Genomic DNA, 24,702 nt, shown 5'->3' with positions numbered 1-24,702 from the left:
TTCTACTGTCATGTTCTCAAGGATGGGGAATAATGTTCTTTTCTCTTTTTCCTACATGGGACAATTGTACAAAAAGACAACCTTTGTTTCTGAGAAATCCTATATTTTTTGTGTCCTGAGTTTCTTGACATCTTTCTATTTTTCTCACACAAAGCATCCTTAATCATCTGTGACACTGATCTTCATTGCGACCCATTTTCCTGGATTCTATAAACAGAAGACATATGCTTTGAATTACCAAAATTTCACTCACCTCATTTTTCACTGCAAGAAAATAAAATGGAAAGTTCTTTCTCAAAGTGAAAACGATTATTTTCTCTTCAGCTTTATAGATGCTTAAGGTCTTCAGGGTTGTTCTTATTACCTAATTTTCTAACTGGCCACCTGGACTTCAGTTTCTCCCGTAACCCAATACTTTTTTTGTGTGGCCAAAATCATCTTCTTGAAGTTAAAATTTGACTATTGAACTTTCTTGGGTAAAAACCTCCATACACTCTCCAACAACAATGGAATTATTGCAGTTGGAGAATTAGTGCCAAACTAGCACTCCTATCCAATAGACCACCCCTCCTAGAGCTTCCTCTTCCTCTCATTCCTATGACATGTTTTCTGTTCATTCTCCAGCTCCTTGCCAGCCTCCTTCTCTTTTTAGACCTATGAATGTAGACATTCTCCACAGTTACGTTCTCAAGCCTTCACACTTCCCTTACACCCTATCCTTAGCTTCACACTATCCTTAGCTTTAGAACTCAAAAGAGTTTGAACACCATGACCTAGTGACTCTTCTCTCTTCTAGAATGGCCACACCCAGTTCACTACCAAATTCTGTCCCTTCAACCTTCCAGATGTCTCTAATGGAAACCTTTTTCTCCCTTCCCGCTACCACTGACTTATACACATATCTCCTGGATTGTTTTGGCTATGAGAGCATGAGACTCTGCCAGGGAGCAATGGGGCCAATCTGTCACTGACGGAAGTGGCTCGATCATGCATGAACACCCATGCAGGATCGGGTAGGTCAAGATGATTAAAAAACGGAATCAGTACCAAGTCAGTCGGAAGAAGAGCTGTGACTAGTGTTTTGGCCAGACTATACCAGATGGCATCAGACCCCAGCGGTCTGAGACACCACTGAGTTTCCTGCTGGGAGGTCTCAGTGCTCTGAGAAGAGGCTGGCTGCGGTCCTTTTGCGGGGACCCTCAACACTTCCCTACCCAGATACCTACAGTAGACATGTTACCAGTCCCGGTATCCCCTTGACTGTGCTTTGTCTCATGTCAACAGATTTGTTCTCATTTGCACAAGATGGTATTTGGTATCCTTATGTTGGATGGAGGATACAAGTTAAGGGCATGTCCTTCAGTCTGAGTAGAGGTTGTTGGCTTCCAGGGTCTGAGGATTTATCTCAGGCCCACCCTTTTCTAGGGCTGGAAATAGTTTTCTGGAAGTTGGACTTTGGGCTAATGCCTTGACAACTGACTGCCCCTTCCTTAGGTATCTCTCTCCATTACATCCTGCAGACCTCTGACTGATGAAACGTCCTCTCTCACAGATACAGTGTCACTCCCCTTCTTAGTTATTCTTCTGGGTGCCTCTCAGCCAAGAAATAAAATCAAAACTCTCTATAGGCACCTGGGTGGCTCAGCGGGTTAAGTGTCTGACTCTTGATCTCAGCTCAGGTCTTGATCTTAGGGTCATGAGTTCAAGCCCCATGGTGAGCTCCACACTGAGTGTGAATCCAACTTTAAAAAAAAAAAAAAAATCAAAACTCCCTAACTTTGAATAAATACTTTTCTGGGATGTTTCCTGAAAATTGCCTTTGTATCCTATCTTCTGTATTTCTCTACCCATAACTAACACTCAAAAAGAGGGATATCAGGGGCACCTGGCTGGCTCAGTCGGTGAAACATGCAACTCTTGATCTTGGGGTCATGTGTTGGAGCCCCATGTTGGAGCTAGAATTTATTTAAAAAAAAGAGAGAAATAGAGAGAGAAGGCAGAAGGGGAATATCAGAGCTTTTGATCTTGCTAGTCATTTGTTTCATATTTTCAAGAGGACAATTTCAATCAATGGTATTAGATAAGAATCACTGCACCCTGAAACTGCCATCTCCTGTGCAGGCATATTAACACTGGTGATAGAATGGCCATAAATAATGTAAAGTACTTAAGTTGTCAGACCTCTCAGGTCATAGGAGTCCTAACTCATATTCACGAGCTCACTCATGACCCTCTTCATCAGAGTTCCAGCCCACTCCATGCAAACTGAAGTAGGCAGGTTGACAAGTCGCCATGGCTTATGTCAGACATTGAAACTGAAGAATGGCCCCAAACTGCTACAAAAGAGACTGAATTGTCCTCTAGACACTATTTTGGCCCTGATGCAAATTCCTATTTTGGCCTCCTGCCATCCTCTCATTTCTACAAAAATTTAAGCTGCCTGAGAAATATTGGTCTTTCACATGGGCAAAGGGATGGTAGGACCCTCTACGATGTGTCCCTCAAGCGGAAGCTGTTGACTCCGAGATCAAACCCTCCAGCTGCTCCCTGTAATACTCCCTCTGTTCTATCCCAGTGCTGTAGCTGAAACCATTTGATCTATTTCTCCCTCACACTTCACTAGTCAGAGTCCAAATTGCTTCGCTTCGTTAAGGCCTTTATCTCTACCCACTGGTGTAACCAGAATCAAATCTGAGACAATATCAAGGTTGCTCATGTTATTCATCACAATGCCAGCCTGGGAAAGAAGCAGCTCAGTGTTGGGAGAAATAATGCTCAGTCTTCATGTCTCCTCAGAGAAAATCTCCAAAGTTGCCAGAACTTAGGCCTTGTCAATACACCACTTCCCCACATCTCCATTTCAATGATAATGATCCGCGGAGCTCACAGGCACGAATGGAAGGTTGCTGATTTTTACACAAACTCTTTTGTGAATTAGTTTTAAAATACCATTCAATAGTCACATAACATATTTGTTTTAAAACAAATTTATTGTGATCAATGAAATACTCATTTAAATATGGGAAATGGTGGATCCCATGGTAATTTGATATGTAATATCTCAGTAATATAAAGAAAACTCTTTTGTAGCACACATTTATATTATACCTTGAAAGCTCCCTTTAAAATTCCATAAAACACATAAGCACATAAGGGAAGGGAAACAAAAATAATATAAAAACAGGGAGGGGGACAAAACAGAAGAGACTCATAAATATGGAGAACAAACTGAGGGTTACGGGAGGGGTTGTGGGAGAGGGGATGGGCTAAATGGATAAGGGGCACTAAGGAATCTACTCCTGAAATCCTTGTTGCACTCTATGCTAATCTGGATGTCAATTTAAAAAAATAAAAAAGAAAAGAAAAGAAAATTCCATAAAAGAAAACAGAGAATGGAGGAAGAAAGAGAAGGAAGGAGGAAAAAAGGGAAAGAGGGCAGAAGGGAAGTAGGAAACGAGAGGGTAGGCAATGAGGGAAGGAGGGAGGGGAATAAAAAGTTCACATCTCTAGAGGGCAGGTGGGTCGGGATGGGTGAAATAGAAGTGTGCAATAGGGATCAAAAAGTGCACCTGTTGTGATGAGTACTGGGTGATTAAAATAGAAAGAAGAGGGAGAAGAAGAAGGAGGTGGGGGGGGAGGAGGAGAAGGAGGAGGAGGAGGAGGAGAAGAAAGGGCACAAGAAGCCTGTGTGGTACAACCAAGTTTCTAGTTCTTGGTCAGGCCATTGGCAGTATGAGTGTATTCCCTTTGTGAAAATTCATCTAACTGTATACTTGCGATTTGTGCACCTTTTTGCATGTGTGGTACTTCAACAAAAAGTTTTCTCAAAACAATGCTCAACAGAGAAAAGTAAAATATAATAGAAAATCACCCCCTTGGGGATTTTTCTATAGAAAAAAAAAGTCACATCTCTAACCACACATGAATAGTAAGCAGAATGCTTTATTAATCACATAGAAAATTAGATCAATTAACATTACTTGTGATTTTTCCTGTGCAATTTTGTAAATGATTCTGTCTGTGTTGACCATGGCCAGTGAAAAGCTCCTAGAATCTTTCTTTCTGTAATTTTTGGTTAATAAACCTAGGGAAAATTCAAGGTTATTTGGAACATTAAATAAAAGCTTTCTAACTCAAACATCCTAACTTTGAAAATCATCACATTTATGATTCTGCCAAACACTGTCAGAAGTTGGGATCTTTGTTTTCCTAATCTCATTCCAGGTGTGGTCTGATACAATTAGGAGGTTCTCTGGAGTCTGAATTGAAAACTTGTACTTCAGAGAAGGGCCTCGAGTTTGTAATCTGTTTACTTCTATAAAATAAATAGAATTTATTCATTCAGTCTTATTTCTTAGCAACAACAGGAAGTGCATTTAATATGCACCTTGCCCTCAGTAAGGTACTCCATACTCTTTATTATGTGAAAAATAATCATCATCTGTGTTTTGAAATATCCCATGTGAACTACAAATAAATAAAAGATAAAGATACAGATAAAATAAAAGATAAATATCTGTAAAGATACAGATAAAACAAAGCAGTAAGAAGTATATAAAAGGACTAAAAGAATACAAGTTACCATTTCTTTCTGTAACTCTTCATACATTTTCAGGGAATTCATATTTGCAGGACTCTGGAGGAAAAACCAAAATGAGACAAAAGTTTTCTGGTTTCTTTTGAATGTCATAGATATGGATGTTGGGCAACAGACCTGGAGATGTGGTTTGGGTACAAGACGTTTATTAAAGAACAAAGTCTACAAAAGGAAGGGAGAAAAGGCAGGATTGTGTACAAGAAGTTACTCTGGGATCCAGGCTTTTCAGTGATGGTCCATATGCTTTGTTTCTTCACCAAATAATAGACTGGAAATACTCTGAAGACATTGTTTTAGGGATCTAGTAGATCCCTAAAATGTCCTCTTCTATTCAGCTTTCATAAGTAATGTTTATGGAAAGTTTTGGCAATAAAAGAAACCTTCTTTCATACTCACTAACAGTGAACCGTGACTGGTGGAGAAAGGTGCTAGAACGTGAACGTTGGTGGTGGGTATGTCTTCTTGTACATACAGTTTTTTCATTTGCCGAATTATCTAAAGTGGATATGTGCAACTCTTAAAACAGTTATATGATAAAAGTCCACACTGAAAGGAGTCCCACAGTGGTATGCAGGGCCAAAGGTAGGAGCTGAGGAGCTAGGACAATTAGTGTTTATAAAAAATGGTTTATTTTGGTCGAGTGGAACCATAAATAATTGTGTTTTCTTTTTATTTTACCAACATTCCTAAGATAAGAAGTTATTACCTTTATGGCAGGATGATAGGGGAAACAAGTCCTCCAAGCTCATTTAGTGTTTAAAATAATACTAAAATATAAAGCAAAGACCCAAGTAGAGAGTTTAACCTTGAGTAGCTAAGACGCAGCTGAAAGAAGTGATGAACAGCTGACCCCAGTGTGGGTCCCATGTGATTCAAGTTGCAGTAGGAGGAAGGCAAGTCTCAAAGAGGGAGAAGCAACGATATTTCGGGCGAGGGGATGGGCTGAGGTGCGTAGACTAGTTAGACAGCCTTTCAGGGAATGTCAGGACTTTTGAAAATGAAAATGCTCTTCTCTACTGGAGCCCTTTTGAAAGAGACAAATAACAGTAACCTCTCTTCCATGAGGGGGGCTTTCCAAGTGTATCGTATGAAAATTATAGCAAATGGCATCTGGTGGAGAGTCCTGTTAACACTCCCCTCCCCCATGAGTCATTCAGACATTCATCACACCCACAGACCCTTCACCAGCCCCACAATTTCCCCCCATCACACTGGTTTGTGAATGTGTGACTGAAGGCCTCCTGGAGCCTCTCCTCATCCCCTGAGCTGAAGCCTCTCAGAAACCACATTCAGCTCCAAGCAGAGCCTGTACCACAGCCTTTGGCCTCAAGGACTCAGAGACTGTTCTTGGCAATCATAGAATTAGTCAACAGGAACTTGACCTTGTTGGGGGAGTTTTCCAGGCCTCACCTCATCTCTCAATTCCAGAGAGCTAATATGAGCGATACACAAAACCTACACAAGTACTGCTGTAAAACCAAAAAGAAAGTCATAAATGTTGTAGAAAGCCTGAAGCCATTTCAACTGTCAAAAATATTCAAACTTTTCCATCAATATTCAGTTACATTCTGTCTCATTCAAGTCAAGCAGTTCACCTAAAGAAAGAATCTGGACATGAATACATTCTACATCATAATACACAAGAGATAGAGATTAAATGGATTCTTTTTAGAACTTTAGAAATCTGCAACTAATTATTTCTATAATATATGCCAGTTTCAGAAAATTATGATGTCTAAAAATCTCCTCTGAAATCTCCACTAAAAATCTATGTTATTACTTACATTTGAAATTTCAGATTGTTTATTCAATGTAATCTTTTAATAGTCTTACTTAGAATAAGTGTTCCATTAAAAAAAATTATCCTTTCAATTTCTGAATTTAAGTTTAATCATCTTATAATTATATTATAAAATGTTCTAAAAGCATTTTAATCTAATATCTGATTTCATGGAGTCAATTTTTTTATTCAATACAAATTGAGTCTTCACTAATTTCAGGAAGAAAGATCTGTCTGTAATTTAGCCCTCAAAATAAAATTCAACTAGCTATAAGCCACTGGATGCCTGCCTTGTGGGCAGATGGAATTTATTTATGAAGGAAGTTCAGTGGTCAAGCGTTAGAGACCTAAAACAAGGGTATGAGATTTCTGATCACTGAAATGAAAAACTCATCAATTAAGGTGTTAACTGAACTAAGGCATAGGGGAAGGAAGGGTTCTTTAGTGAGATTTAGGAAGACCTGTTCCGGAATATATAGTTTTCCAGAATAAGATTTGTGTCCTCTGGTGGGATTTTGAGTGGTAGATACTTTAGCAGGGAAAAGAAGTCAGTGGAGAAATGATAATGAAAACACTCCCACCTGGAGAATGCAGGGTGTGGGGGGTGTGAGTTCCACCACATGAGAACTGAGAGTTTCTCCCAGGGTACCAACGCTTTTTGGTAGAGGAGGGGTGGAGAACGGCTCTTGGCATGTGATAAGTACCACCTAAGTGTCTATTGTTATTGTCAACAGGTCAGAACACAGGAGAAACGTGGTGAACAGCATAGGGCACATCGCTCCAAGGGACGCCACATCTATTCTAGCTAGCTCTTCTAGCTATAGGGTGGGCCAACCTTGGAGCAAAGTATTAAAAAAAAAAAAAGTTATTTACATGGTCATGGTTCGTTGCGTATCTTAACACAAAGCGAATTTAATTTTTAACAATCTTTTTTCACCGGATTTAAATTGTCACCGTTAACTAGATGAAGAGCATAAAAAGGGCATATGGGTTAACACGCATTCTCACTGAAGGGCATGATTCAGCTGAAGTCACACTTATTTCCTCTCATCTTGAGGTATCGCTGTAGACTCGGGTTGAGTGACTCCAAACCCCGGAGCCACAGCAAGAGCCCATGGGAAGATCTTGAATTTAGCAGGGAGAACAAAAGACCCTGAGGGTGCCGGAGGAGGGTGAGAGCCAGAAAGTTGGAGAAAATAAGTAGGTTGGGCCAAGGATTTGCTCTTAAAGGTAACCTCTGATTGAATCTGATTATCTGTGATGTGACCATAACAGAGCAAGAATGATTTGCAATTAGAATCAAGATGCATGAAGTTCACTTTATGTTCACACTTCTTGGAATGATATTAAATATATTTATTGCTCTTTTCTCTCTACAAAAGGGCAAGGGACCTGTTTTTTATGAACCTGCTTAAAATATGTAAAAACCCAAGGCGGCTTTCTTGGTGTGGGAGTTGTTTTATGGCAATTGAATAAAGACAATCATTCCAGTGGAAATTCTGCACACAGGAAAGTTTGAAATATCTGAGGACATATGTAATATAAGACAAATGTGCTCTTAAATATTATGGTCCTCAAGATGTTGATGAGGTTTGAAAAGTTGAAGTAACATTTGTTCCTTCCTAGGGCTGGATTTATATTTGAATATTTTAATAACAGGTAAATAGACAAACTTTAGGAGGATTCTAAAACAGGACACTGGTCAATAACTTTTAGGAGTACTTGGAATTTTGAAGAAAACAAAATAAGTCCTAGAGCTGAGAGGAAATGACAGACTCTCTAAAGAAGAACTATCAAGCTCTGGAAAATAAGCATTCTAAAGACGAATTCTGATTTATAATATGGTGTTTTATTGAGTTCAACATTTTATTATTTCAACAGTGAAAACAGTGTGGTGATTAGTGTTACGTCTCAACTTGACTGGGCCACGGGGTGCCTAGATATTTGGTCAAACATTATGCTGCATGTGTCCACAAGGGTGTTTTAAAGTGAGATTCATATTGGATTAGACTACGTGAAGCAGGTCCGTAATGTGGGTGGACCTCATCCAACTAGTTGAAGACTTGAACAAAAAGCCTGGCTCTCAAACAAGCAAAAGAGAACTCCTCCCACCCGACTGCTTTGAACCAAGATGATGGTTCTTTTCTTGCCTTCAGACTCCAACTAAAATGTCAGTTCTTCTCGGGTCTTGAGCCTAGAAACTTCAGATTTTTTGATTTCTCAGCCTCCATAATTGCATGAGCCAACTTCTTGTAAGGAAGAAACAAACAAACACATTGGTTCTGTTTCTCTGGAGAGCCCTAATACAAACCGGGACTCCCACAATCCTGACGAGCACATTGAACATTCGTCCAGGTGAATTAGTCAGAGTAGGTGATCTAGCCCAATGCCTTACCTGTGCCAGCATTTAACTTATTTCTTGAATGCGTGAATGTATGAATGTTTGAATAACTAAAAACTTGAATGCATGAAGAAATAAATGATCGAATGTTAAAATGATCAAGTGAGTTCTAAGAATAAAAATGTGTGATTCTTCAATTATTCAGGACTGAGAATTTTTCAAAAACAAGCATTCAGATGACTAGCTTCTTTCCTGCCCAACATAAAGCAATGCCAAATGACCCAGAGAAGTTTCTGGAAACTGAAGGCTGGCTACGTCCATGTGGCCCAAATACCCAGTTGAAAACTGATTAGTGCAGGGTGCCGGGGTGGCTCAGTCGGTTAAGCATCCAACTTCAGCTCAGGTCCTGATCTCACAGTTCCTGAGTTCAAGCCCCATATCGGGCTCTCTACTGTCAGTGTAAAACCCGCTTCGGATCCTCTCTGTCTGCCCCTCCCCCACTCATTCTCTCTCCCTCTCTCTTTCTCTCTCCCTCCCTCTCACTCTCTTTCTCTCTCTCTCATCAAATAAATAAACATTAAAAAAAGAAAACTGATCAGTGGTATCTTTAACATTGTGCCAAGTAAGAGTGGCCAACGTGTTGTCACAAATGAATGAGTTTCAGAGGCAACATTATTCAAAGCCTGTACCTTGTTAGGCAATTCACATTCTCTGTACTTTGCTGAAGCAGAGCTGATCGCTACTGCTTTCTTGCAACCTCTCAGCTCCTGCAACAGACACCCATCTCTTAAAATCTAAGAGGCTGAAACAAATGGAAAATTCAAACACACACAAATCCAAAACCCTTATCCATTCTATCATACCAAAAATCTGGAGGGGAAATGATATTCATTGTTCAAAAAATAAAATCAAAAATCAAATAGAAAGTCACACCCCTTGTACTCTAAACTCTATTAGGAGTCATTATTCATTTAAAACCGCATTAGAAATGGGGGTTTTTTAAGTTAATTGAAATTTACCTAAAAAGATTCAACTAAAAGTTATTGAACCCTAAATCCAGGTCTGTGATCTCATACTTGTTTTCTCAACTATCTTTAAAACAATGCTTTAAGCAAGTTATTATTGATTTCATAATGAAACTGATACGGGTTTAGTGGGTTTAGTAATTTGCCCCTCTTCACACGTAATAGGCATCAGGGCCCAAATCATCCTGGTCCCTTTAACTCATGAAAATCTCAAGTCCATCATTCTGATTTTAAATATAATTGTACAGTAAGACCTGTAGTTAGCCACTCTGTGACGTTCTGGCCAAGTGCAGCAATGATTTTGATTATTACAAACACTACCACAGACATGAAACTGACACCTGTTGAGAGACATTACAAGTAAGGTGGTTTTGCAAGATTCTGCCTGGAATTTTCTAATGCTCCTGATGAAAGCCCTGACACCTAGGATTCTTATTGTGTTATCCTACGTGAATGTGTCTGAACCGCAGGACTAATATCAGATACACTCAGGCAGGATTCAAGAGGTGTCCCTCATTTGTATATATCATGTATCTTAGTCAGGAAGAAAACAGAAAAATGGAATCCTAACCTTTTAAGATGTGTGCCTCCTTGAATTACTTCACTCAGTTTGAACAGAAGTGTGCTAGCAGTCATATCACTCTCTATCTTCTCCAGAAACAAAACCAGACCTTCACATACCCCTGGCGTGACTTTGTGTATTGCACACACATACACACATACAAACTCATTGCACAACCCTTTCATTATTCCACTGTCTAAGTGTGTTCTCTCCAACTGGAAGACACTTGCAGAAATGTCATGCAATGACTGACTTCTGAGTCTTTCTTAGCAAAACAATGAAATAAACCACAATTTCCTGCCTCTGGCACCTCACCACATGGTGCTGGTGCAGTGCCTACCCATGAAATGCCAGATGGCCCAGAGACATCAATTGTTCAAGAATAACATCACACGCACTTTGAATAGTAGTATATTTTAACAACATACCTGCTGCTGTCATGGGGGCAAGAAGTCCTACAGCTGCACTCGTCCTTGGGCTTTCGCAACTAGTACAGATCACAAACTTCTTTAGGAACCTTCCCAAAGGGTTGTATTACCCTTAACTGTGAATCCTTCTACATAGCACTGGAGGTTTATGTCCAAAACCTAGAATATTTACTTGGACATTTAGAAAGGCAATCTTGAATACTTATGCCATGAGTCATCACCTTGCCAATCCCCAATTTCATTGTGCCGTGTTATTAAAAATGTTGATGCTAGAACATCAAATCCGACAGGTATCTCTGAGGGATGCCAGCTTTTATCCTGAGGTTGGTGTGGAGAGGATATCTCGTAGAGAAACTGCCTGGGTAACAAAAGCAATTACAAACCCATGTAACACTCCTTAGATTCAAAAATGAAATGAAATTCATCCTAATATTTTGCCAATGATACAAAGCACAGATCAGAAATTTATTTCCATGAAGGCATTGACTGAAACTGGGAATCTTCCAACCTGCTAATTGATTTTTATATTGAATAAAGTTTTAAGTAAGTAAAAATAGTATATGTTATACCACTTAGCACAAAACTGCCAAGAGTAATTTTATGCCCTTGGGAAGTGACCAAGAAACCTTGGGCAAAAATCAATACTGACTTTCCAAGACTCTTCCAACAGAACAGAGTCTGGATTAGGGTAATCTCCTTTGTAAAATGAACTGTAATGAGCATCCAAAAATGTTGCCACTATAATCTCAGAATTGTGATCGTCAGACATTAACAACTAGTCTAAATTTTCATCAGGTGAGCTAAAGGAATTTGTACAGAATTTGTTTCCAAACAATGTGGATAAAGAATTCAGATGAATAAAAATGTGCTAAAAGTGCATTGCTGGAGGAGACTGATCAAATTTCAATAACCAATATAGGGCTTCTATCAATTTACTTTTTACAAGTTATGCAGCAAATTGTAAGGTAATGCAATGTATTGTCATTATCACAGGATGCTGAAATATGAATGGATTTTTCCTAAAGTTCCCACTTTCCCTTTTCCACTTGCTCACCTAATTCAGGCAAATAATCTGTCTATTCTAGTTATTTCTTCAGGATACAGGCGTGACAGGGTAACGCAGAAAACAGAAGCTTCCTATGAGTGCCTGGTTTATATCTGCCAAAATCATAATGCCACAAAATGATTATTTGAGGGGCAAAAATGAATCTGGGGTGGGGGGGAGCTATCAAAAATTATAAAGGGAGGGATCTTCCCTGAATACTAGAAAAGTAATCTACTAGGCTGGGGGACAGCAGAAGAAAGAAAAAGTATGGTGGTTTAGAGATAGTATTGACTCTGCTCTCCATATTAGAACTTCATTGAGGAGGCAAGACCCTGAGGTGGTCTGGGAGACAGAGAACAAAGATGGATATTTGCCCCTTCTCTTAGATCATAAACCCAAGGAAGTGATAAAGGCACAACTTAGGCATCAAGGCAAATGAAGCCATAGATACGTCCTAGGAGAAGTCCCTTACTAGGGAATAGCATAAAAGCTTGATGTTTCAGTTTTCAAGCCTGACATGAAAATACCAGAGAGATCCATTGGACCTGAGGCCCTCGATGGACAAGAATGAGAGTTGTCTCAAGAGTTTACTATATGGATCAGAGAGCAAAGACTAAATGGAACCATGGATTGGTCAGCAAATATTTCTGTGGATGGATGACTCAAAAACAAAATAGGTCATATAACATCTTGAAATTGCATACATCTCCCTGGAACTTAGACCCAAGCCAGGGAAAAGAGAGACAGTGTAGGTGTCTGATGGCCTCAGGAACTGAAGATTCAAAGAGGTCTTACAGATGCTGCCCCCTGAGGCCACCTGCGACCTCACTGTGTTCTTCAACACCGTGCTAGAGGGCGAGCCTTTGGGCCATGTCTCCTTTGAGCTGTTTGCAGACAGAGTTCCAACAACTTTTGAGAATTTTTGTGCTCTGAGCACTGGAGACGGAGAATTTGGTTTAAAATCTCCTGCTTTCACAGGATTATTCTGGGATTTAGGTGCCAGGGTGGTGACTTCGCACACCACAATGGCACTCGCAGCAAGTCCATCTATAGGGAGAAATGTGACGATGAGAATTTCATCCTGAAGCATACAGGTCCTGGCATCTTGTCCATGGCAAATGCTAGACCCACACTAATGTGGGTCCCAGTTTTCCATCTGCACTGCCAAGATTGAGTGGTTGGATGGCAAGCATATGATCTTTGGCAAGGTGAAAGAGGGCAGGAATATTGTGGAAGCTGTGGAGACTTTTGGGCCCAGGAACGGCAAGACCAGGAAGAAGATCACCATTGCTGACTATGGACAAACCTAATAAATTTGACTTGTGTTTTATCTTAACTATCAGGCCATTCCTTCTGTAGCACAGGAAAGCACCCCTTCACCCCCATCTGCTTGAAATATTCCATAATCTTTGTGCTCTCACTGTAGTACTGTGGGTTCCATAGTTTCCTTACTCTCCTCCAGGTCTAGCTGTATTGCAGAGTTAAGTTACGATTATAAAATAAAGGGGCGCCTGGGTGGCGCAGTCGGTTAAGCGTCCGACTTCAGCCAGGTCACGATCTCGCGGTCCGTGAGTTCGAGCCCCGCGTCAGGCTCTGGGCTGATGGCTTGGAGCCTGGAGCCTGTTTCCGATTCAGTGTCTCCCTCTCTCTCTGCCCCTCCCCCGTTCATGCTCTGTCTCTCTCTGTCCCAAAAATAAACAAAAAACGTTGAAAAAAAAAATTTAAAAAAAAAAAAAACGATTATAAAATAAAAACTAAACAACAGCAACAACAAAAAATTCAAAGAAAAATTTAGTTGCTATACAGAAGAATCAAGTTATGTTTCTTACATTTCTGGATCATTCTGAACTAAAATTTATACCTGTTATAACAGATAATGTCATTAACACATATATCATGATTTACCATTTATGAGTTAGCTTCCAAGTACCCTGATCGCCCAGATTTTCCTAATATCGTGAACACAATGAACTTTAGATCCATCTAATTTGTCATCATTTGCCCTCACATATATTTTTTAAGTTTCACATATTTGCTTACATTGTGCATTTCACTTTTTTTCTTTTTTCTCTCCAGTGGTTTGTGAACACCTACTATGTGCAAACCATGATAGAGAAATAGCGTCTCTGCCATTCAAGTCCCATGTTCTATTATTTTACGTGAACTATCATTTATCGTACGTTAATCAAAGTAGGAGCTTTACAAGAGCTATCTCCTCTTCACAAACACAAAGCGTGTGAGTTCAGCATCATGATCCCCTTTTTACAAACAGAAAGCAGAAGCTTCGAAAGGCTACATAACTTGCCTAAAGTCAAACTGATTGAACGTCAAGGAGATGAACTTCAAGCTCTCTTCTGTGTTTAAACCTCCAGCCCACATTGGTCTCTAGCTTGCTACCACCTTTTGAAAGCATTGTCACCTCAATGTATAGTACCTAATTTTCTTTTCTCTTTTCTTCCCTTTCTCATCACACAACTAGTTCACAACAAAAGTTCTTTTTATAGGATGTCTTATTCTTATGCCATTACTTATGTTTCATATTTACCTTCTAAACCAAATTGGAAATAACCAAAGGTCATAGGTAAGGCCTCTTTCGGGGGAAACTTTTTCCCATATTTCTCACTTTCAAATAAATAGTCGTGTACTTCCAGCAATGTTTAATCTTGTGATCATCTTTCCTTTAAAAAAATAACAAAACCCTGACATTTCTTTATTCTTCTTGTCCTCTGGATATTTATCCCATCTCTTTTCTTCTTTCTACACCCAAGATCCTTTAGAGTGTCTGCATTCTCTGTATTTTCTAGCTCCCCTCTTATTCACTCTCTACCCCACTGCCATCTGACTTCCTCTCCCACCAAGCCACGAAGAGCTCTTTGGAATGTCACCAATGACTTCCTTTATGCTAAATCTATTAAACACCTTTTGGTCTTTATCTGATTGGCCATGTGGCACATAAATATAGCCAAGTAGAAAGAGTGACTGTCTGCCTTGAGCACTTTTTCCAAACGTAAAACCTTGGAAGCATTTATTTCTGAGATAATATGTTCATATAACCAGGGCAGTTGTTAAAACTGTGATGTAAATAAGTAGAGGCGTCAGTGTGAAAGCCAGGGAACACACACAGAAAGAAGAGTCAAGGGCTTGCTCCTTTCTGAACAATGCAGTTTCCAATACCTAGTGGTGACAGCCACTCTAGACTCTGCACTGATATGAGACCGTGGAATCCTCCTCCTAAACAGTGTCTTCCCTTGGACTTTGGGAACCTGAAGGCTTCCTCACGTACCATTCCCACTGCCTGAACCTCTAGCATCCCGGCTAATTTCTACTCATGCTTCAAGACTTCACTGAAACATCTCCTCATCATAGAAGCCTTCCATGATTCTCCAGGATTCATTAAACTCCCTTTGCTTTAGACAACTTTACAACTTCTTCCATAACCCTCATCACAGCTGTAATTACTCATTGAATATCTGTCTCTGCTAACTGTGATCTTCAGGAGGACAGATGGTCGTGTTCACTCTCATAGCCCCCAAGGCCCAACAGAGTGTCTGGCACATCAAAAGTGCTTGATAACTATTCCCTGAATTGAACTGAAATGAATTTTTTTTAATTGACTTTCTAATCATATTTTAGTAGATACATTTATGACCTAGGGAGCATTGAAGGAAAAAGGTTATTACAGTACTAAAATGTCTAGAATAACTATCAAAATGGAATAGCTGAAGAACCTGAGAATATTGAACCTACAAGAGAAAAAAATCATTTGAAGCCCATCATATGGAAGAGAGCCTAGAATTACTCCCTATGGCCAAACTAGAACATAGAGGAACACTTCAGCTTAGTATGAGGAAAGACTCTCCACCAATTGAAGCTAGAGGGGGAAAAAAAGTCATGCCTCAAAGTGGGAGCAGTTCTCTGCTCCTGCTGTAGTTTAGACAGACATGATCCTTAGAAGGGATATCCTCACTGGACAGGTAGTTGGAGGATATGAGTCCTGAAGACATTTCCACACTCTCATGTCTCCTTTGTAACTGAAAGAAAAATAAATGATATAACAACCCTCTTCCCCTTAAACCATTCTAAGTTTAAAGGGGGGAAAGTTGCATAAAGCAGAGAAAAGGTGGACATAAGCTCTTCAAAAAAAATGTGTTTAATACACACTGTTATTATGATTTATTTTTCCCCCAGGTATTTTAAACTTGTTCTAATGCTATTTTCATGTTCAATTCATTTTTAGTTGAGGTTTGTTTGGTTGATTGGTTGGTTTATTTGTTTCTTAGTATCTATGAATACATTACCCATGCAAAGAACTTCTTGTACTTTGCCCTTTATTCTGAATTCTGTATCCCAAGTTTGTGGTTCAACAAGGAGCAATTGCTCAACAAACATGAAAATGATGATTGCTTATTGTTGGTATTTAATACAATTATTCAAAAATTTAATAAACACTTTTATAGAAGCTCAAAATTTCCAGTCAGTACACATCCCTTGAGACATGGCTGGTAGTAAGAAGTAGCTTGTCCAAAAAAAAAAAAAAAAAAAAAAAAAAAGAAGTAGCTTGTCCAAGACATTTCAGAGGGGGGAAATTATTTTTGAAAGAAAATCATGAAGCCATAATATTAGTTTAATTAATATTAGGGTTTGATATTAGGGTTCTAAGGTTAAACACACTTTCTTCATTAGGAACCATTTTATTTCACGTACTTTCTGCCTCATCTTTCTTGACTCTCAATGCCAGGAAAAAACAGATGGCCAATATGGAGGCATTTGGAATTAAAAATAATTATGCAAGTTAATTCTCTAACAAGACAGCGACAGTATTTAAGTGGAGATTTTTTTCATTTACACTATTATTTCCAATATTATTTAGTCTTTCTCTACTATTCAGCAATATAACACACATACAACAGTCTCCTTACGAAGAGAATGAAACTTTTTTCTCTCGAGAAAACAGTTGTTTTGGGCGATTCAAATACGCCCATTTAAAAACAAAATCACTAAATGATAAATTTAAATTTGACTTGAACAAATATTAGAGCATGTCAAATTATAGCATAATTGAGATTATTTTTATCCCTCTTAGTACTCGTTCTCCATCCTACAGAGAATTTTTATTCAGTTTCTCAACAGAGGACAGACGTAGACTAGACACTGGGAAGGACCCAGTAGAAGCACATGAGAAGATACGTACATAAGGATATCAGGATGGAGCCGGGTAATGGGTTTGGAACATGGTAGTGTCTGGGCAGGAGGAGGCACACCTCTTACACAGCCAGATACTGCTCGGAATGGTTCAGCATTAAGACCAAAACAGACAACCACAAATGAGAGTCTCAGGAGAGCCCACTGAGCCTCTAAAACCTCAAAGTTACTCTATCTTGACATCGGAGATATTTCTACTTCTGGAAAAATGGAGCTGGAGTAGTTTCCCCAGCCTAAGTTTCCTTATGCTAACTAGAGCATAAACAAACAAACAGAGACATTATACATAAAACCAATGTAAGAAGATCCTGAAAGCTACAGAGAACAAAGAAGTCTGGCTAGAGATTTTGAGAACCATGGAAAGACACAGTGGTAAGTTCTCTAGGTTTTTGGGTTTGGGATTTTGTGCTTTCTTTGCTTCGGGTATTCCAGACTGCTTTCTGGATAAGCCAGGAATTCAGAAACACCAACAGCTACCAAAAAAAAAAAAAAAAAAAAGCTACAGTAAACCTGCTCCCATTATCCAAAGGAACATCACAGCTAGACAGAAAACTTCTGTAAAATAAGCATCCTAATCCAGCTAAATACCACAGACAAAACTGTGCCCCCCCCCAACCGTACTCTCACTAGCAAAGTCCAAGTAGGGTACACAGCCTTCCACCTTTGCCAGGCTATAATGAAGTGCCCCAACCCTTCCACTAGACTGGTATCAAAGGAGACCCAAATGACGACGGGGCTCTTCACTATGCCAGGTCCCATACGCCATCCAACTCCATCCCGTTAGTGTCACTGGGGAAGCTAGATTTCCATCCCTGCCCCTCCCTCATCCCACTGGGTGGTGTCAGAGGTGGCCTAGAAAAAAATCAAAACTTTGATCACTGCCTAGTGTAAGAAGGACCTCTTCAGCCCCACGGTGTTGGTGGAGGCCATGTGAGGAGCAGTAACAAGGCACTCCCGCCCGCCTCCAAGCCAGAGTAGTATCAGCAGAGACCTAGCAAGAAGCCTGACCTTCCACCCACACCTACACCCAGCAATAATGAGGATCACCTCTTCTCCAGCTGTTAGTGAGAAATGTGGATTTCCACCCCTCGTGGCAGTCACGAGGCAGTGCCCTTCTTCACCTACCTGATCTGAGTCAGGGGAGGCCGACTATCATAGAGGTTTTACATAAGATCCAGACATCTATATTTTCGTCAAAAACCACTCAGCCTATCAGGAACCAGGAAAATCTCAGCACGAATCAGAAAACATAACCAACAAACACCAACACCCAGATGACACAGAGGCTAGGAATACTTGACAATGGAGGTGTCTGGGTGGCTCAGTGAGTTGAGCAACCAACTGTTGATTTTGGCTCGGGTCATGATCCCAGGGTCATGAGATCTAGCCCCATGTTGAACTCTGTGCTGAGCATGGCCTACTTGGGATTCTCTCTCTCTCTCTCCCTCTGCCCCTCTGCCTCGCTCATGCTCTCTCTCTCTCTCTAAAATGAATAAATAAATAAATAAATAAATAAATAAATAACAATGATTTTAGAGCAGCAATCCAACAAACATGCTCCAGCAAACAATTATACACATGACTGAAATAAATAAAAAAAATAGGAAGTCTCAGCAAAGAAAATATAAAGAAGAATCGAATGGAAATTTTAGAATTGAAAAATGTAATACAAAAACAAACAAAAAACTTAATGGATGGTCTCAATAGCAGAATGGAAAGGATAGAGTGAAGAATCAATGAAGCTGAAGACAGAACAATGGAAATTTTCCAGTCTGAAAACAGAAAACAGAAGGACTAGGGCAGGGGAAGAAGAGGGGAGACACCTCAGGAACCTGTGGAACTATAACAAAATATCCAACTTATGTGTCATTGGAGTCCCAGAAAGGAGCGAGAAAGAGAATGGGACTGGAAATGTACTCAGAAAAAGAACATGAAGAAATGAATAACACCATTAAGTTAGCACCAACAGCTCTCTGCTTTCCCCACCTCACGCATCCTTAGAAACTAGAGTCTGGCTTACTGAATTTTGGGAAAACAATTTTGGCTTCATGATGCAGCACTAGAAGGCAGTCAATGTAGCATCCCAAGCCCAATTCAAAGATATATATTTTGGCAGAAGTTGTAAAAACTTCTTTTCTATCTCTCTTACTTCTGGTCCTTCCCCATGATGTGAACCTGAGACATCCTCTAGAGCTACAGTATAGGTCTCTCAGACCTCAGTCTGAGTCTCAATGGGACCCTCAGTCTCAGTGGGACCCTCAGTCTCAATGGGACCACAGCCCATATTAGGCAGTTGGAGCTGGATTTGGCCATGAGGAGGGGCAGATGGCGTAAATTCTGACCTTGGATTTTCTATTCACAAAGGGAAGGGTAACAAAGTCTACTCCTGTCCTGCTTCCTTTAACAAAAGCCCCTGGTCACAGAGCTATGAGTAATGCTCTGACCTTGAAACCACCTAAGAATTTGATCTTTAAGCAGTTAAAGAAAAGCTGTGATTTTCAAAATTTCTAACAATTCTTGGATTGCTAAATATGTATTGCAAACTGGCATTTTGTTTGAGAGGATATACTGGGACTTCAAAAGGCAAAGTCTGGGGCAGACTGGAATAAGGAGGTTGAAAAACAGAAGCTAAATTCTTCCATGGAACGAATTATCAGTACATTTTACATGTAGTTATAATGTCTATTTTGAAAAGGTTTTCTTTGAAATGGGTGGGAGGTGAATTTGGAACTAGGAGGAAGATGCGGGGGGAAAAGACCCTAGAGTGAGAGAATGGACCCACAAAAATGGCAGCAGGCCAGTGGCCCAAAAGAAAATATGAGCAGAAATGGCCGATGAACTTGAGATAAGGTTATTCACTTACTCGAACTTAGGTTGTTTTCTGATTTGTGCTGTAATTCCTTGCCACTTTCACCAAGCCTTCATGTAAAGTTCTCTGTAGCAGGTCGGGGCTGGTGCTACAAAAGAGGAATAGAGGACAGGTGACTGTGGCTTAGAATGAATTGGTGTGGGCAGGAGACAGGTACAGCAGGATGGCTGATACAGAGTGAATTAAAGGGAGACAGGAACAGCCAATGGGAGGATATATGAGCTGAGAGCATCTTGTACGCATTCTCCTCCACTCCCCTACCCAGGGAAATAAGAGACAAGGTATTAGACTGACTGCATCATTTAGTGCCTTTGTGCAGGAGGGGTTCAGCTATTGAATTTGTATTTGAAAGGACAGAGTAACCCCAGAAGGCTGAAGGTTTTGGGAACGCTCAGCTCATACATTCTTCTTCCTGAGGATTCTTTAAATCTTGCAACTCATAGCATCTACCGTTGGTCATTATAAAGGTTTCCAAGTAGAGCTGGGCAAGTTTATCCCTTGAGCTATTACCTGGGTTTGTACATGTTTCCTATCCAGGGTTCCCTGACACCCAATAAGACAAATATTCAAATGATATAAATCTTACACAGCAATTAGAAGATAGATGTTCTAAAACAAAAAGTATCAGTCAAGTTGTCCTTGGCTGGACTTAATTACAAACAAGGGAAGTGTGTGTCTGTTTGTAGAGAAATTGTGTTGGGTATTATGTGGAAATCTGGAGCAGAAAAGCGCCGGCCACTTAGTGCTTAGTGACCTCTGCTACTTATGCTGGTGTCTTGATTTGAGTCTTGGTGAAGGATTGCTCCCAGGGACAGGTATCCCTGCCACCCCGTCTGTATTTCTCTGAGCCCGTTCCCAGGAAAACAAGACATACCTGCCAGCAGATGAGTCTGGACTCCCAGGGTATGTCACTCAAAGCTGGGCTGAAATCAGAGGTGGGCTAAGAGGAAGAAATGCAGGCTACCAAGAGCTGCTGCCACACTCCGTGCCCAAAGCAGGCCACCCTAGGACATGCTGTGTCCTTTCCAGCTCCCGCCACAACCTTGCTACTGACAGCCCAAGAGTGAACTTCAGTTCCCTGTCCCCCCAAAAGTAAAGCTTTTCCACTGACTGAACCAACTAGGTGCTCCAAAGAGATCATTTCTAATCACATGGTAAAGACAACTGAAGAACTACAAACGAGGTCACAGAAGGTACGGAGAAGGCAGCAATGGTTTCCTTAGCCCCGCCGGGAGTGGGACAGTGGTCAGTGACGTTCTCCTGAAGGGGGCATTGTAGGTGCATGCAATAGCTGGGAAACACACACACACACACACACACACACACACACACACACACACACCAGCATGCTGTGTACTTCTGTGTTTCTTATTTGGTCCTTCCAACTTTTACATCTGATAATAGTGCATTAAGCGTTTCCTTCATAACAATATCTTTATGTATATGAACTTTTTCATGTTCATCCTATGAAGACAAGTTACTTCTGGCTTTATTTGTTTTTTATTTTGGCTGCTTTGTTTTCCAGTTTGGGGTTTCTTTTTACTTCTCTACCCCCAGTACAAACTTATTGAAACTCCCAATAGTTGGTGAATTATTTAAAGAATGAATGAATGAGTGATATTTATAATCTCCTTAAATTCTATAATCTATAAGGAGACTCAGAGTGGTCTGTAGTAGACGAGGCACAGGCTCATCAATTAAGGGCAAACAAGAAAATCAGGAGGCATACTTAGTACTGTATCTTTAAGACATTTGATTATTTACCTTCCCTGAAAGAGTAGATAATGTTCCAGGAAAAGTTGTTCATTTCCATAATCTAGAAAGTATAAGATTCAAATGCTCTATAAAACAAACTGAGGGTTGCTGGGGGGTGTTGGGTAGGCAAATGGGCTAAATGGGCAATGGGCATTAAGGAGGGCACTTGTTGGGATGAGCACTGGGTGTTGTATGTAAGTGATGAATCACTAAATTCTACTCCTGAAACCATTATTACACTATATGTTAACCAACTTGGATTTAAATAAAATTTAAATAAATAAATGGTCTGTTGGAGTTATTTGGATATTTATGGATATTAAGGCTCTCTGCATCACAAACATCATCTCTGTATAGATACAGAGGGAAATTCGGGGGTTCAGTGTATAAGTTAGTAAGAGTCTCTTCACTAATATGTGTCTGGAGTTCTTACTGCCTACAAGTGTTTTATGGGGTGGGGGGTGGGCACGTCCTTCTAAACAGCACCTTTGCGCACTGCTCCATGGTGTTGGCTGTTAACTGAACCTGACCTTGGCAAATACATGGACAGCACAGTAGCTTGTCTCAATTCTCAATTCAGCAACAGTCATGTGTAGTAAGGTTAGATATTTGGTTTTCACTTTTAATTTGGCATACTTTGTTAAGTTTAATTTTTATGTGTAGATTACTATTTAATTTGAATACCAACTAATATGTGATGTACTTATCCAAAGGAATAATCCTTGGACAAATTTTTCAATCATTTTTGTAGAATTAGTGATAGATCAGTTCAGGTACATCTATACTTAAGAGGCCTGGGTTTGGTTATGACTTACAGTAGAAAGTTACAAAATAGTATACAAGTTTAGGAAAGCAGTCTACTTTTAGGGAGCAAATTAAAGCTAGCCAATCCATCTAGAAGAGTCAGTTTGAAAATTTTATTCTTTCCACAAACACTTACTGAGTATCTACTATGGACCAAACATTGTGCTACATAATAATCCCAAACATCAAGGAACTCACAGGTAAACAGGCTATTTATATTAAATTACAGTGAAAAAACCTCAAAATTCATACTAGGCATAGGAGCATGCTGGCATCGATCAGCAATCAGTATGAAACAAATTTTTAATTCAAGAGTTAAACTAGAAAAGAAGAAAAGCAATGTCTGAGTTTATTAACATGTCACATACCTACCGGCATCAGAAATGAGGTCAGTTTCATGCCCTAATAGCTAACATTTTAAAAATTAGAAAAGCAGGAGCACCTGGGTGGCTCAGTCAGTAGTGTCCGACTTTGGTTCAGGTCATGCACTCATGGTTCGTGAGTTCAAGCCCCACACTGGGCTCTGCACTGGTGGTGCAAAGCCTGTTTGGGATTCTCTCGTGCCCTCTCTCTGCCCCTTCCCCACTTGTGTTCTCTCTCTTTCAAAATAAATTTAAAATTTAATAAATTTAATAAAATTTAATAATAATAAATTTTAATAAATTTTAAAATTCTCTAAAAGTTAGAAAAAGAATTACTCTGGGAAACTGATTTTCTTGTATGAAAATAAGAGTATTAATAGATATTTCAATATGAAGAGAATGGTTTCAAATTTTAAATGTGTCTATCTTGGTACTGTCCCTTTAGTCTGTTTTTCATTATTTTATGGCAAAATTTTTGAATAGATTTAATTTAGACCACTTTAAAACCTTTCAGAGGATGATTCTGGTCGAATTCATTGATCTGATATTATGACAAATAATTATCTTAATTTTACCAAATCCTTTTTAGCAACAGAGTGACCATCTTGCCAGCTAGATGAAGGAAAACACAAAAATCAAATCTAAAGAATAAACTGAGTTAAAAGTTTGTGACTAGAGTTTATTCATGTGTTAAACATAGCTGTAGAATTTTTTAAATTATTGTAAGAAATATCCTAATCCCACCAATCAAACACCTCTTTTTTCTCTTCTATCTTTCCCTTTCTCTCTCTCTCTCTCTCTCTCTCATTGTCTTTCTTTCTCCCTCTCTGTCTCATTCACTCTTACACACCCACACACTACACATAATCATATTGAGTCCTATAATCAATGGCCCATGAAACATTTATTCTTTGTTACTTCTCTTTTTCACTTTTTAGAAAAGGAATATGATGGTATCTGTTTCTACATAACATAGCCAGTGGAAATTTGAAGCAAATTCCTAGATATCTGTCCATAGTATGCACATTTTTAAGTGTTAAGAAAATTGAAGAGTGTGTTGCCTTTATATTCTTAACTACTCAAATTTTATCTTCACTGTACTTATACAAATATTCACACATGACTAAAAAGAAACATTTCTAGTCTTTCTCCTCAGTTATATTGAGCATACATTTTATTGTGAAGCCACTGGAGAAAAAATGGAATATTCTCCAGTTCTTGACCCCAAATCAAGTTCATTTTGCAAGAAAACCATTCCATATTTGTTCCTAAGGTAGTAAGAGTTCCTCACATCCAAATGACATACGGGGTGGGGGTGGGGGTGGGGGGAACATGTAATTGCCAGGAAGAACTAAAACTTTTTTCAAAACTTTTCTGGGTTCTCTCATTTCTACTTAGAAAGTCACTGAAGTGAGAAGACCTCAAATAAGGAAATTCCCCTCTGATTGTAACTTACACTGGGTCAGAGAAGCCTAGAGAGGGAGGGACACGACCTAGGAGGTTATCGGTTACATAGCAGTCAGTGTCCTCCCTATGTAGAAAATATCCTTCAGACCTGACAAATCCCTATGGAATTCATGTGTCATATGAAAATGCCATAGAAATTCTCTTTTCCTTTGCCCTTCCTATCCTAGCTTCATGGAATCAATCTATTTCCAACCAAGTCATTTTCTTCTACATTCTCATAAACCTAACTATAAAAGGAGAAACCAACCTATTGTTCATTTCTGTGCTGATTTACAAACCTCTAAAGCTTTTACATTTTTTTTTTTTTTAAGAAAAGGAATAGATCTTTGAAGGTACACAGAGTGTAACAATAAAAGAGAGAGAGAGAAAGAGAGAAAGCAGACAGGATACAAGGAAAGTACAACTGGAATAAAAAAAATCTCTTCTTAAAAAGAATGGACCTACCTACAAACCCATTCTTTCTGC

At 39.5% G+C, this 24,702-nt stretch overlaps 1 pseudogene; it reads left to right on the top strand.

Moving 5' to 3' along the window:
• Positions 1-12,575: 12,575 nt before the first annotated feature.
• On the top strand, positions 12,576-13,213 carry LOC132684358 (peptidyl-prolyl cis-trans isomerase A pseudogene; annotated as a pseudogene).
• Positions 13,214-24,702: the final 11,489 nt, after the last annotated feature.

The sequence above is a fragment of the Panthera onca genome, chromosome C2 (assembly GCF_046562875.1).
Source record: "Panthera onca isolate mPanOnc1 chromosome C2, mPanOnc1 haplotype 2, whole genome shotgun sequence".
Classification (NCBI taxonomy): Eukaryota; Metazoa; Chordata; class Mammalia; order Carnivora; family Felidae; genus Panthera; species Panthera onca.
Note: the sequence above shows the minus strand (reverse complement) of the source record. Positions and strands in the feature narration are given on the sequence as shown.